At 48.3% G+C, this 12,138-nt stretch overlaps 1 long non-coding RNA gene across 20 annotated transcripts in view; it reads left to right on the top strand.

Annotated features, from left to right (window-relative positions):
- Window positions 1-12,138, top strand: part of LOC118242268 (uncharacterized) — a 55,115-nt gene that overhangs the window by 14,240 nt on the left and 28,737 nt on the right. For 16 of the 20 annotated variants that reach the window (XR_014117583.1, XR_014117587.1, XR_014117588.1 and 13 more), the window contains 2 exons: window positions 6,046-6,134; window positions 8,373-8,495. This is a non-coding gene — a long non-coding RNA (uncharacterized LOC118242268). The remainder of the gene's footprint in view (window positions 1-6,045; window positions 6,135-8,372; window positions 8,496-12,138) is intronic. The other 4 variants (XR_014117593.1, XR_014117589.1, XR_014117598.1 and 1 more) reach the window with 1 other exon arrangement.

Here is a 12,138-nt window from a genome sequence, read left to right on the forward strand (position 1 = left end):
AGGTTCTGTCTGTTCATGGGTTTGCTTGTTGTCTGAGAAGATTTAATACTTGATTCCTGTTAATTTTCTGGATATATATAACTGCCTTCATGCTAATTAGTTGTCAACTATTACTATATATATATATATATATATATATATATACACACAAATGTTACAAAAAGTTATATATAACTTACAAATTTTCTTATTACTCACTCACCATAAACCCCAAGTAAACAAGTTTATTATAAGTCAACAAATCCCTGTAGCAGTTGCAGCCTTTCTGATAGCACTGGTCATCACAAACTGACGTCATTTCTCAGATATGTCTTCAGACAGTGATGTCGCTGATGTATCAAAGTGACAGTTGGCTAGCTAGCTGACACCTTCCCAACAGGACGCTGGGACAGGGACCAGGAGCTCCCATCACAGGCCAGCCTGGACCCCCACGTCCCACGTCCACAGGGAGAGTCAGCACGTAGGCTGCCCGCCTTCCCACAGTCACGGGTGGGTTTGGTCCATGGACCCAAATGCGGCAATGGGATTAGTCCACTGCACGTCTGTGGATGCCAGAAGATTAGATGGACCTCCCTGCATTCACTGTCTGGGGCTTAAGTCACTAGCAGCCGCCTGTCAGATAATCACTCTCTCACTCACTCTTTCTCTTTTTTCGCAATTAAGCAGTTTTTGTCTGCTGTCAGGGTCCCATCGGAGGCTGAGGGCTGAATGCACTTTGAGGCTGTGGTCTGGGTCCAGTCTGAGGCTGTGGTCTGGGACCAGTCTGAGGTTGTGGGATGGGTCCAGTCTGAGGCTGTGGTCTGGCTTGAGCACAAAGAATGGTGCACTATAGTGTATTCATTGAAGAGCCCTAACATTTTGTTCCTTAATAATCCCACAGGAGCATAGCCTTTGAGTATAGGTCAAAATGGCTAATTGTTTAAAGTAAAATAGGAAATTCAATTAGTTTGTCAGTCACAAGCTGATGTCTCTTACCCCCTGTATCAACAGTGCTTTGCCAGCAATGTTGTAATTCTAAGTGTGTTATATCCACATAGGAAAAACTTTGGCTCCAAGTGAATGAAATGACGATCTGATTCACAGAGAGTTTTTTTTTTTACCTTATTTATTTTTACTGATATTTATGAGCACTTTATTTGACATATTTTTGGTGAATAATGTGAGATAATTAACAAGTATAGCAGCAGCTCTTTGCTGAATGACGTGAATATGTGGAAATGTATTTCATGTACATGAATTTCCAGTGGCCGAAATTGTGCAGTGGGTAGCCCTCATACATGGAGAAAGTAGGCCTGTCTGTGGGCCTGACCCTCTGTAAGTCCCCAGAGAGGCCCAGGCCACTCTCACTCTCTCACTCTCACTCTCACTCTCTCACTCTCTCTGTCTCTCTCTCTCTCTTTCATGTTCCCTCACTCCACACTACCATGTGAAGCACTGTGGAGCCCATGGAGCAAGTGTAGACATATCCTCACTTCCTTCTGCCTGTGACCTCACTGGAACTGTTTGTTTAACCCCCCTCTCCAAACCAACCTAATTACACCTCGACGCAGTCGCGCGCAAGTCAGACTGCACTACTGCCATTGGAGAGAGTATTTTCCCATATTTTCAGTGTCGGTGTGTATCCTTTTTTTTTGTCATTCATCAGCAAAACGTGACAGCTTTTTTGTCGTTGTCTCTGATTGAAAAAATATATATCAGTGCATCCCGTTTGGTGTAAACATGTATAAAGGACAACATAAGAGCGCTTCCTTATTTTGCTGAGCCTGTCCTACAAGGCATGCAGGAATGCCTCACTTGAAATCATTGTGCATTTATTTGGCATTTTAATAATTCTTCATGTTAATTGGAGCTCATCAGTCAACAACGCGGATGGGCGTAAATAGGCAACTGTCAGAACCCGTTCTGCGGTATTCCAGAGTGTGCCAGACCGCACGTCACCATGCGCTGATCCAGGGACAGAGTCCGGGGGTAGGCTCTGGGGTTACTGATTGGCAGCACTTTTTGGTGGAGCCTCCTGGCTCCAGGCTGTGTTGCTGGGCTTGTCCACTGGACCGAGGCTGGCCTGAGTGGTGCTCCTGACAGGCGAGTGGTGTGAGGTTGAGAGGAGGGCCAGAGGAGCTGGAGAGTTGGGTTAATCCCCCCTGAACTGGGCAGATGTTGTTAACGAGCCCCTCTCAGATCAGCTCCTGCCGTGGGAAAATGGCATCCAATCCTCCTGGGGTCAGGGCTTTAGGTTGACCCGTGCCGACTCATCCCACCTCAGAGAGCCGAGCACTCCCGGCTCCTATGCCCACGGCCATTAGTCGGCTTTTTTTGTATGACAGACGGCTACACTGTGTCCTCCATTTCCAAGTCTCTGGAAATCAAAGTGCTGGGTTCCTTCTCTGTGTTACAATCTATCACAGTATTTTCACTGGCCTAGTCCCGAAGCTCCGTTCTCATTCTACCATCCTGAGTTTTGGCAGCAGCACAGTAATACTGACAAGACTGAAAGGGCGCATGCTCGAGGACATGAGTGTGTGGCCACATGCGATCGGAGTTGATCTCAGAACGAGCCTGGATGCGTGCGTGCATGTGTGTGCCAGCTGCTTTGCTCTTTCGCGCTCATGTCTTTTGTTAACAATAGCCATGGATGGATCCTGACTGCAAAGAATGCTGGGGGTGGGAGGTGTGAAAACAGGCTGCCTCTCTGCATCAGGTTCAAAAGTTTGGGAGCAAAAACTAATACTAGCAAACAGTCATAGAACTGTGTATAAGCACATGTCTTATGGATTTTACTAATATTAAACTTGGATTGTTGGAAGATGTCATGCAGAAAAACTCAAAGGTGTTGTGCCTTCACATTTGAAAGCATGCTATTCTGAGGGAGATGAGGTGCAGGGATTATGTTGATCTTTAGTATGTAATTTCTCAAAAATCATCTTTGGCTAAAGGATGCACTCGTGCTCTTTAAAAGTATTTTTGTAGATTCCGGAGCATTAGGGAAAAACGGTAGTATTTTGCCAATGCTACAAATTGTAGATGGTGGCATTTCAGATCAAAATGTGGGAGAATTCCTACTTATTTGTGTGGGTAGGGCAAACCCGGAAAGCTAGCGATAGGAACACAGACATTAGTATTTTGGGTCTGTGAATAAAGACGTGTGTTGAACAAGGCAGGTTCCTTCTCAGGAATTCTGCCAGTCTTTTTTCTTTAATGTGGTATTGCCCTGCCCTTGTCATTGACAGAGTGCTCCTGGGCGGAGTACTTAAGTGCCTGTTTGATGTAGCAGCAGCTAGCAGGAGCTGTCAGGGTGCCGATCTGTGGCCCGCGTGTAGCAGCGGAGGATTTGAACTGGCTTTCCCGCCCACCTTTGGGATGCGGAATACGGTGGAGGAAATGACAGCTTGGCAAAGTCCCAGGACGGCTTCGAAACAGGCCGCATGCGTGCGTCTATCCAGTCCGTGACCTCATCTATGTGCTTCCGAGTATCCCCCATCATGGAGCTCGACTTCTGGACGATAGAGAAACTGAATGTGCTTGGTGGGTGATGTGAGGCACATACGTCCAGCGACAGTGAAAGAATTATGAGACAGTAAAGAGACTGTACAGAGGTTAGTGGGACTTCAGGGAACTAGGGGAGATTATGCTTGGCAACTAAGCCATAAATATTGATTGGTGTTTGCCGAGGCCACTGAGAAATAACAGGGACCCACACAGGAACAACGGCTATTCGCATCTTACTCCGCGTGAGAGCCGCTCATCATATCTGTACTGTCAGGAGTTTGGAAAATGTGTAACTGTATTTGTTTTTCTGAAAATTATCGTGTACATTTGTGTATGGGTGTCCTGGGTTCAATGACATCAAATCAACCTGCATGAAAACGGAATGTATTGACAGATGGGACAGCGAATATATAGTTTTTGTTTTTTAGATGTACAGTTTTGCTGTGGGTGCGTAAGCTGGACAGGTCTAGGACACCCTCTGTTTGGTGGTCTCTGTTTATACCCTACTTTCCAAAAAAAAAAAATTGTAAAATGTTTTGATTGATATTGAACTCGAACATATTTGCCACACTCAAGATGCTTGTAATAATCAGAATTAAATTATTTCTAAATTATACAAGGCACTATTGTCCTGGCCTCTGCGGTGTCAACACAATAGGCCTCCTGTGAAAAAAACAAGCTGTAAATCAGAGTTCCTACTGAATAATAGCCCTGTCGAAGTCAAGCAAATTAAACATGCCGTTACTTCTGCTAGGAAACCATTATGAGAAACATGAAAAATGTAATGCCCGTGGCAACTTCAACATCTCTAAAATCAAACAATTTCAAGATTACATTACAGGGACATTAAAGAAGACAAAACAGTATTTAATTTGAAATTTTTTTTTTGCGCCCCACACAATTGTGCTTTGTGTTTATTTCATTTATTCGATTTTTAAAATTCATATTTTGGTTTTTGATTTTGGAACAGTCTGACATGCACCACCGCGCAGGGACTTGTGCTAACACCACCCTCACGCTGGCTGGCAAGCACAGCGGCCTGCCGAGCCTGCTCCCTGCAGGAGGATGTCGGGCTAAGCCGCCCGGGATCGATCCCGCCAGATAAGATCCTGAGGCAACAGGCCTGGTGCGCGGTGTGGCCCGAACACTCTGCCTTTCATGTGTGGTGAGGAGGTGCGTCTGGCCTGGAGGCGCTGCCTGTTCAGACGGCATTAGCGGTGTTTTAAAGCTTGTTTAAGCTCCATTAGAACAGGTTTTCCTAAAAAAAATAAATAAATTTTCACATCAATCGCAAGCCTTGTAGTATTTGGTCGCGGTTGGTCACATGGTTAGTCACATGGCTTTTCAGATTATAGGAATAGGAAGTCCTGGCTACTGTCAGATGTACCTTCTAGTTATTATGTAATTGCGACTATCAGTGTCTGTTATTCACTTTTTGAAAGTAATGTGCCAGCCGTTTGATGGAAAGTTTGACTCGTTTGGAGTTAAGTAAAACTAGTGTTGGCGTTAGAGGTAGAGCGTAGACCACAGTGGGTAAATGAGGTGTATAACTTTATGTTTTTCAAAAATGTGCATTTTTTGCCTCAAATTTTACCCCCCTCACCCCCCCCCCACTCCAAATTTGTGGTACTTCATGGCCCCTCCATGCTCTATCGCTTGTTCCCTCCACCCCTGGCAAATATCACACCTCAGATGCATAAACATGTCTGAGCTCCACACATCAACCCACCCGGGGGGGCCTGGCCAGCCACAGAGCTGCACTGTGACACCAATCACGGACGATGGCGGCCTCCTTTGTCATGCTAACGGCAGTCGCCTCTTCTCCCATTCAAATGCTCCATGTCTCTCTCTCTCTCTCTCTCTCTCTCTCTCTCTCTCTCTCTCTCTCTCTCTCTCCATTCCCCCTGCTCTCCTTCCCTTCATCCCCCTCTCCCGCTCTTCCTCCCTCCTCAAGGCCAAGTAAATCCAAGCCCAGAGTGGGAGAGAGGGAACGAGAGGGAGAGACCGAGCCCCCCCCCCCCCCGTCCTCCGAGCCAGTGATCGGTGGGCCCCTCGCTTGGGGGTCAGCGCAGCCCTCGGCTCTCTGGGCTGTTTCCATGCCCTGCCGGGGCCATTTCATATTCAAATGCTCCAATCAGGCCTGTGACCCGCGGGGGGCTTTTTTTTTTTTACAGCCGAGGTCCCGGGTCAGCGGGTCAAGACGGTGATTTAATAGCCGAGGCGATGGGAGGGAAAAAAGGTGAAAAAGGTGATTTAGGGCTGAATGAGTCATAAAAAAGCATTTCTCTTAAGTTGTCATGCAAATGGCAGCAGGCTCAGGCGGTACGAGGCTTTTTCTCTTTTTCCGTTTCTACCTTGCCTTCCTTCTCCACCCGACACTTGCGGCACTCGCGGCACTCGGCGACGTCTCCCCATGACGCACGTGTGCCGAGGATGCTACGCACGCTGTGAGGTGCGGATGCTTCTGTTGGGTGGTAGATACGCCCTCTGAGCTTGGTGGTGCCGCGCTGTCTAATGGGACGATTTCTCTTGAGCGTCTTGTTATTCCTGTCCCTACAGGGGTGTTAACTGCAGACTACAAGGAACAGGTGTGCATGTGACGTGGAAATGTCTCTTCAAACTGTCTCTTATCGTGCAAGCTCTAAAGCGTAAGTTTAACAGGTTTTCCCATACGCAGACAAAGACACATACACACGCACACGCACACGCCCACGCACCGCACAACCACACACACACGCATGCACGCACAAATATCATATCTAACACATATGGCCATGCTACGTTTAGGTGGTCTTAATAAAAACAATACTAAAAAAATTAAAAATTAAAAACCCAGCCTCATGGCTACTACGACTTGCTCTGCTTAACCTAATGTGTCAGGTAGTGTTTCTTTGTGACTTCTACAGCAGAATACATTTTCCTGGAGATGATCCATGGAGAAAAATGTCCCTTGAATATGTCTTGATAAAACTCACAGAAATAAACCAGACTTTTAAATCGTCTTGTTAATATGGTTTCCAAGGACTAAAACAACCTGACCTATGAGCTTTACACCGGCCCGATATCTTTAGGGTTTTGATTCTTGGAGACACCCAAACAGGCCAAGGCTCTGACTCTGTCAGGGTATTTAGCCGTCTCTTGACAGGTAGTCATTAGTATTTCAGCTTGTATTTCAGTCTGTTGAGATGTAAAAGAGGGCTTTGCTAGGGGATGTCTTGCCGCTTCTAGAGAGAGGCACAGGGGCAGCAGCTCCAGAGACTGACGTAGAGGTCAAAGTTGAGACTTAAGGCAGCTAATGGATTTGTATCAGACCCAGTGACTAACCTCTCTTTACACTGATTCTGGGAAGTTTTGGAAGCCTTGGGAGATTTTGTGTGTGTGTGTGTGTGTTTGTGTGTGTGCATGTGTGAGTGTGTGTGTGTGTGTGTGTGCAAACGTGTGTGTGTGTGTTTGTGTGTGTGCATGCGTGTGTGTGTGTGTGTGCATGCGTGAGTATGTGTGCATGCGTGCATGCGTGTGTGTATGTGTGCGTGTGTGTGTGTGAGTGTGTGAGTATGTGTGCATGTGTGCGTGCGTGTGTGTATGTTTGTGTGTGTGCGAGTATATGTGTGCGTGTGTGTGTGTGTGTGCGTGCCTGTGTGTGTGTGTGTGTGTGTGTGTGCATGCGTGAGTATGTGTGCATGCGTGCGTGTGTGTGTGTATGTGTGCGTGTGTGTGTGTGTGAGTGCATGAGTATGCGTGCGTGCGTGCGTGTATGTATGTTTGTGCGTGTGCATGCATGAGTGTGTGTTTTGCATAGTCTTTAGGGAGCTCAGCTGCACTGGAAGCTCAGAGTAGTGGGTGTCTTAGCCTTAGCTGGTGTTATTACTGCTCCTCCACTGACTTCGACCCAGATGTGCCCGCGCCCCCCCCCCCCCCCCCCCCGCGTGTGTGTGGTGAGGTAAGGACAGCCAGCTCGGCAGCACCAGACGACACCTCTCTATCCCTCCACCCCCACGGGCCACCGGGAATGGCTTCCCACAATCTCGTCTCCACCCTGGCCATGGGTCGGCCCCTTCCTTCAACTTTGGGTCTCGTAGCCGCACCTAAGCGGCACCGAGGCAGAGCAAACAGACCTGAAGGTTTGAGAGCTACGGTCACCATTAGAAGACAGATAAAAAAAAACCTTTCCCCTTTCAGCTACTGTTATTTGAGGAAAAAGTTGGCTACAGACAGCAGATGAGAGTGCTTCCATCGATTACAGGAATAAATGCTCTTTTAGGGAAGTATGGAATAAAAAGATGCTTGGCAGGTCTCTCTGAACGAAGCTTGACAGAGCTCAGGGGATTAACTCGCTTGGCCCTTAAATTCTCAAGAGTCATAACCCTTCGTAGTGGCCCCTTTAATCCATTCACAGTGAATCACAGTGAAACCTGTGAGCCAGTGAAGGCTGTACAGCGAGACTGCCTGCTGCCTGGTGTGGAATGACTTTACGATGATAGTTTTCTTTTCTTATCACATGTACTACTTTTGCTGGCATGTAAGATGTTTCTCCCATGAAAATAAAAAAACTGATTGACAGACGGTTAGGCCTGATTCTACCTTCAGCGCCTAAAATGGCACAAAGCCGGGCACGGCAGGAGCCACTTACAGACATTACGCTCTCGCGTAATGTCCCTTTCTGATGCCGGTGTACGAACAGCTACTTTGCGCATGGAACGCTTTCGCTTCCCGCCAGAGTCCACCCCTCGCGCCAACCGTAATGCTGCGTTCTCTCACACGGCGCCTTCGTATTTCAGGCCTCCCACACTATAATATCGAACAGAGTCTTCTCGTGGCGGAGTTTGTTCTGAGGAGCCCATAAACTATGAGCAAATGGCCCTAAATGGCCTTAATTCTGTCATTAGGTGAGAGGGAGCAGCGCAGGGATTGGCCGGGCACCTGTTCCATATTCAGCAGTACCAGATGAGGCAGAGGACCTGCTGGGAAAATGGTGTCGTAATCAGAAGCTGCCCGCTCTGCCTGATCAGGTATGAAGTCTCTCTCCCTCAGCCTTCCTCGGGACGCCTCGTCCTCATCCTCCTCTCCTCGTGCCGTTGGCAATTTTCCACTGATCCTCTGTTCCTCCTTTTCCTCCTGCCGGCTAGGGACTAAGCAGAGATGAGCCTGTTGATTTGGGGAGGGGCGTTACAGATTAGAGGTAGTCGAGTGAGCGGGGAGGGAACTTTTCGCTCCCTTTTTTTTGTTCCCACATTTGATTATTCAGGTTGGATGAACTAAATTCTAACCCCATAAAATTCGGATGCCCTCTGGGGGCTATTTGCATATATTTCAGCCCCCCTCCCACTACTCCTCAGCTCCCTCTGTTTGCCTCCGAATGGCGGGTAGGACAGCCAGGCCTGTCTGCCCTTTAAGATGTCACTGTGGTGTGAAATATAGGCGAACAAGCAGGCACTTTGAAACCCCAACCGAACCCTCCTCCGAGTTCTCGCTCTCTCTCTCTCTCACACACACACATAGTCACAGACACACACATGCACATTCACCTACATACACACACACACACACACACAAACATAAACATAGTTTCTCATATACATGTGCACATAGTAATTCATCTGTCCACAAACAAACAACCAAAGCCTAACACCCCACACACACACACACACACACACACAAACACACACAGAGAGGATTACTTCAGCATGACAGGGTGATCACAGAGCCCAGTGAGACTCAGCTCTCTTTGGTGAGAGTGTGTTGTTGCTTGTGTGTGCTTACGTGTTTGTGTGTGTGTGTGTGTGTGTGTGTAGCTTTAGGCTAGTGAGGCTGCACCTGTCAGAACTCCATCATGTGCCAAAGACCTTGGCAATACTTGCTAAAATGTGTTTAACACTGAAAGACATGGTACGTTAACAAATTATATTTAAAGGTTTACACATAGAAAACAAGGCAAATGTGTTCTGAAAGTTCTGATTTCTTATAGAGATTTGTTGATTTCAGAGGATAGAAGTCCGTATCACTCCTGATCTGCTCACATTGCACCCATTTCTGTGTGTTAAAATGAATATACAACAATATTATAATAATTAGAATACTTTTTGTATTTAATAACCAATATGTTAGAGATTTTATGTAAAGCGGTAGGTTTGGCAAAATATGGGACTTTTGGATTGATTTGTCAAGGTGTGCGGGGGGGGGGGGGGGGGGGGATGCTATAATTGTTCCAAAATGAACACTCTGGATTCATTTTCTGAGCAAAGCCATGGAGGGCCAGATCTTAAAATTAGGTGTAACGTGCAGAAGCCTGGCACACAGATAAAGTGAACACGAATGTAGTAGCCAGGCTCAGTCCTGCACCGGTTGAGTTGTTCTGGCCCAGAGCACAACGGCCAATCACCACGCAGGGACACTTGTTTGTTTAGGGCGTTTTATTTCTGCTGAGCGCTGGTCTGCTTGGATGGAACCTGTTTTGTGTGGCCCATCTGTGTGTGTGGTGAGAGGTGGGGCGGGTTTGGGGGAGAATGGCATATGATATATGCTAGCACTGCCTCTGCTGTATCCCACCACCCCTGATGCCCCCCTCAACCACAAACCACCCTGTCCCGCCCTGCCGGTAGGCCCCCTGGCATAGCTCAGTCCCTGACATGCAGGCAGAATGCAGCGTCAGGGGACTGAGCACTGAGCACCCATTGTATGTGCTAAGCAAAGCGGAATGGCCGGGTGACAGAAGAGGGCGGAGCCCAGCTCAGAGCTCACAAAGCCTGGAGTGGGGGGCACTGGTGTTGGGGGCTAAATAGATCTACTCAGCCCTCCAAAACCCCATCCATAAGCCCCATTCCCGGTCCAGACACCCCTGTACTCAGAGCGTTACCCCCCTCTGAAACCCTTCACTGGGGATGTGCATGCCCTGTGCTCTCAGGCCGCCAGACAAGTGAGAAGATGGAGACGTACAAATGGGTTTTGTATAAAAATATGTTCTGGCTAAATATCTTCTCGTCGGATGTGCTCGTGAAGACACGATGCTCAGCATGGATGTCGGATGCAGGAAACCTGGTGTGACTAATGATTCAAACTACAGATTCAGGAAAGAGGTTGAAGAGTTGAAAAGTGGTCATGTTTCATTGCTTATTGAATGTGTAGGAATGCTTCTGGGCACAGATTCAGGAAGCACTTCCTGACACCAGAATGAGGCATGCCAGTTGTATCGAGTGTTGCCTTTCGCTTTCATTTTGGCTGAAAATTCTTCCCATTCCCACGCACCCGCAGGACAGCCGTTGAGGTGGGGCTAGGGTTGTCGTCTGAAGGGCCTACCTGACGTCCTGGAGCGACACAGGCTGACGCAGGCTGAGTTGTCCTGCAGAGACACAGGCTGACACAGGCAGTGATGACACCCCTTCCTCCTTGCTCTGTCCTTCCTTTGTCCTTGGAGAAGAACTCAACACATCAAAGAGCTGTTCCATTCAGCCCTTGATGTAGAGCCCACCCCTACACACACACACACACTCACACACACACACACACAGGCCCACACGCACTTACCATTTGAAAAAAGTTCTCCAAAGCTCACCTTTCCTGTCTTTTCTGTGGGCAGTGGCTAGCAGCGAGTTTCCCTGCCCACTGGTTTTTCCCTGTGTTGTGGGGAAATGGCCTGCTGGGACACTTTCCTCACCTTTTTTGTGGTGGGAAACGAACTGGGAGGGGCTTTACATCTGTCCGCAAGCCCCCAGGGACCAGGCGTCCGCTGCTTGAGAGCAGACATCGAAAACCCCGGACTGGGGCGGCCACTGACCAGGTGAGCGCTCTGCCCCTAGGGCAGGCCGTCGCTAGCCTCCGATGTTTTTTTTTTAACTTGTCCTTTTCGCCCCTCAGGAGCTTAGCGCTCTCATGTCAGCCCGCGACCTGCTGCGTGATTATCCCGGTAGGTAAATCACCTCGCAATCAGCATGCCTGGAGCCCCCTGCCCTCCAGATGATTCTCCCACTGATTGGGCTAACTGGACTCCTGTTCTATGGAGCCATTACCCCGCATTGTTTTCTCTATGGCCCACAGATTGAGCCACTGGGAGCAGTGGCACGCAGGGCGGAGCCGGTGCGTGTGAGGCCCTGATCGGCCTTGGCTTGCTAGGAAACCCATACAAGAAGACCAGGGTTGCCATGTCCTGCTGCAATTTGAAGGATTTGATACGTAAGCCTTCCAAAGATGGGCTACAGCCGCATTAGAGAGAGGGACATGCGGTTATAGCCTACCTGTTGAGCCTGTGATCTGGGTTGGGACTGAGACTTGCCAAGGGTTGCCAAATGGTGCACGTTACCATCTGTAGCGGTTCTACATCAGTGAGAGAGCCAGACCGGCTCGTCGGGTCCACTCCAGTTTGGCCTGCTCACCATCTCTCGTTGGTGGCGGACATGACAGACCTGTTATACCGCAATGCCTGTTCGATATGTCACTTGCATTTCATGAAACATTGACCTACTCTGTTTTCCTCTAAAGCTGCATGCGTTTGCGGCATGTGAGAGCAAAGCATGCAATACCTCTGCTTGTCTCCACCCTGCTGCTGCTGATCCACTGGCACTACCCCAGTCAGATTGCTGTGTTACGCGTTCCAAAGGAATGAAAACGCTGAGGCTGAAGTAAAAATGACATGACCAAATTGTCTCTCTCTCTCTCTCT

The sequence above is a fragment of the Electrophorus electricus genome, chromosome 16 (genome assembly GCF_041902795.1).
Source record: "Electrophorus electricus isolate QZ-2024a chromosome 16, ASM4190279v1, whole genome shotgun sequence".
NCBI classification, from domain to species: domain Eukaryota; kingdom Metazoa; phylum Chordata; class Actinopteri; order Gymnotiformes; family Gymnotidae; genus Electrophorus; species Electrophorus electricus.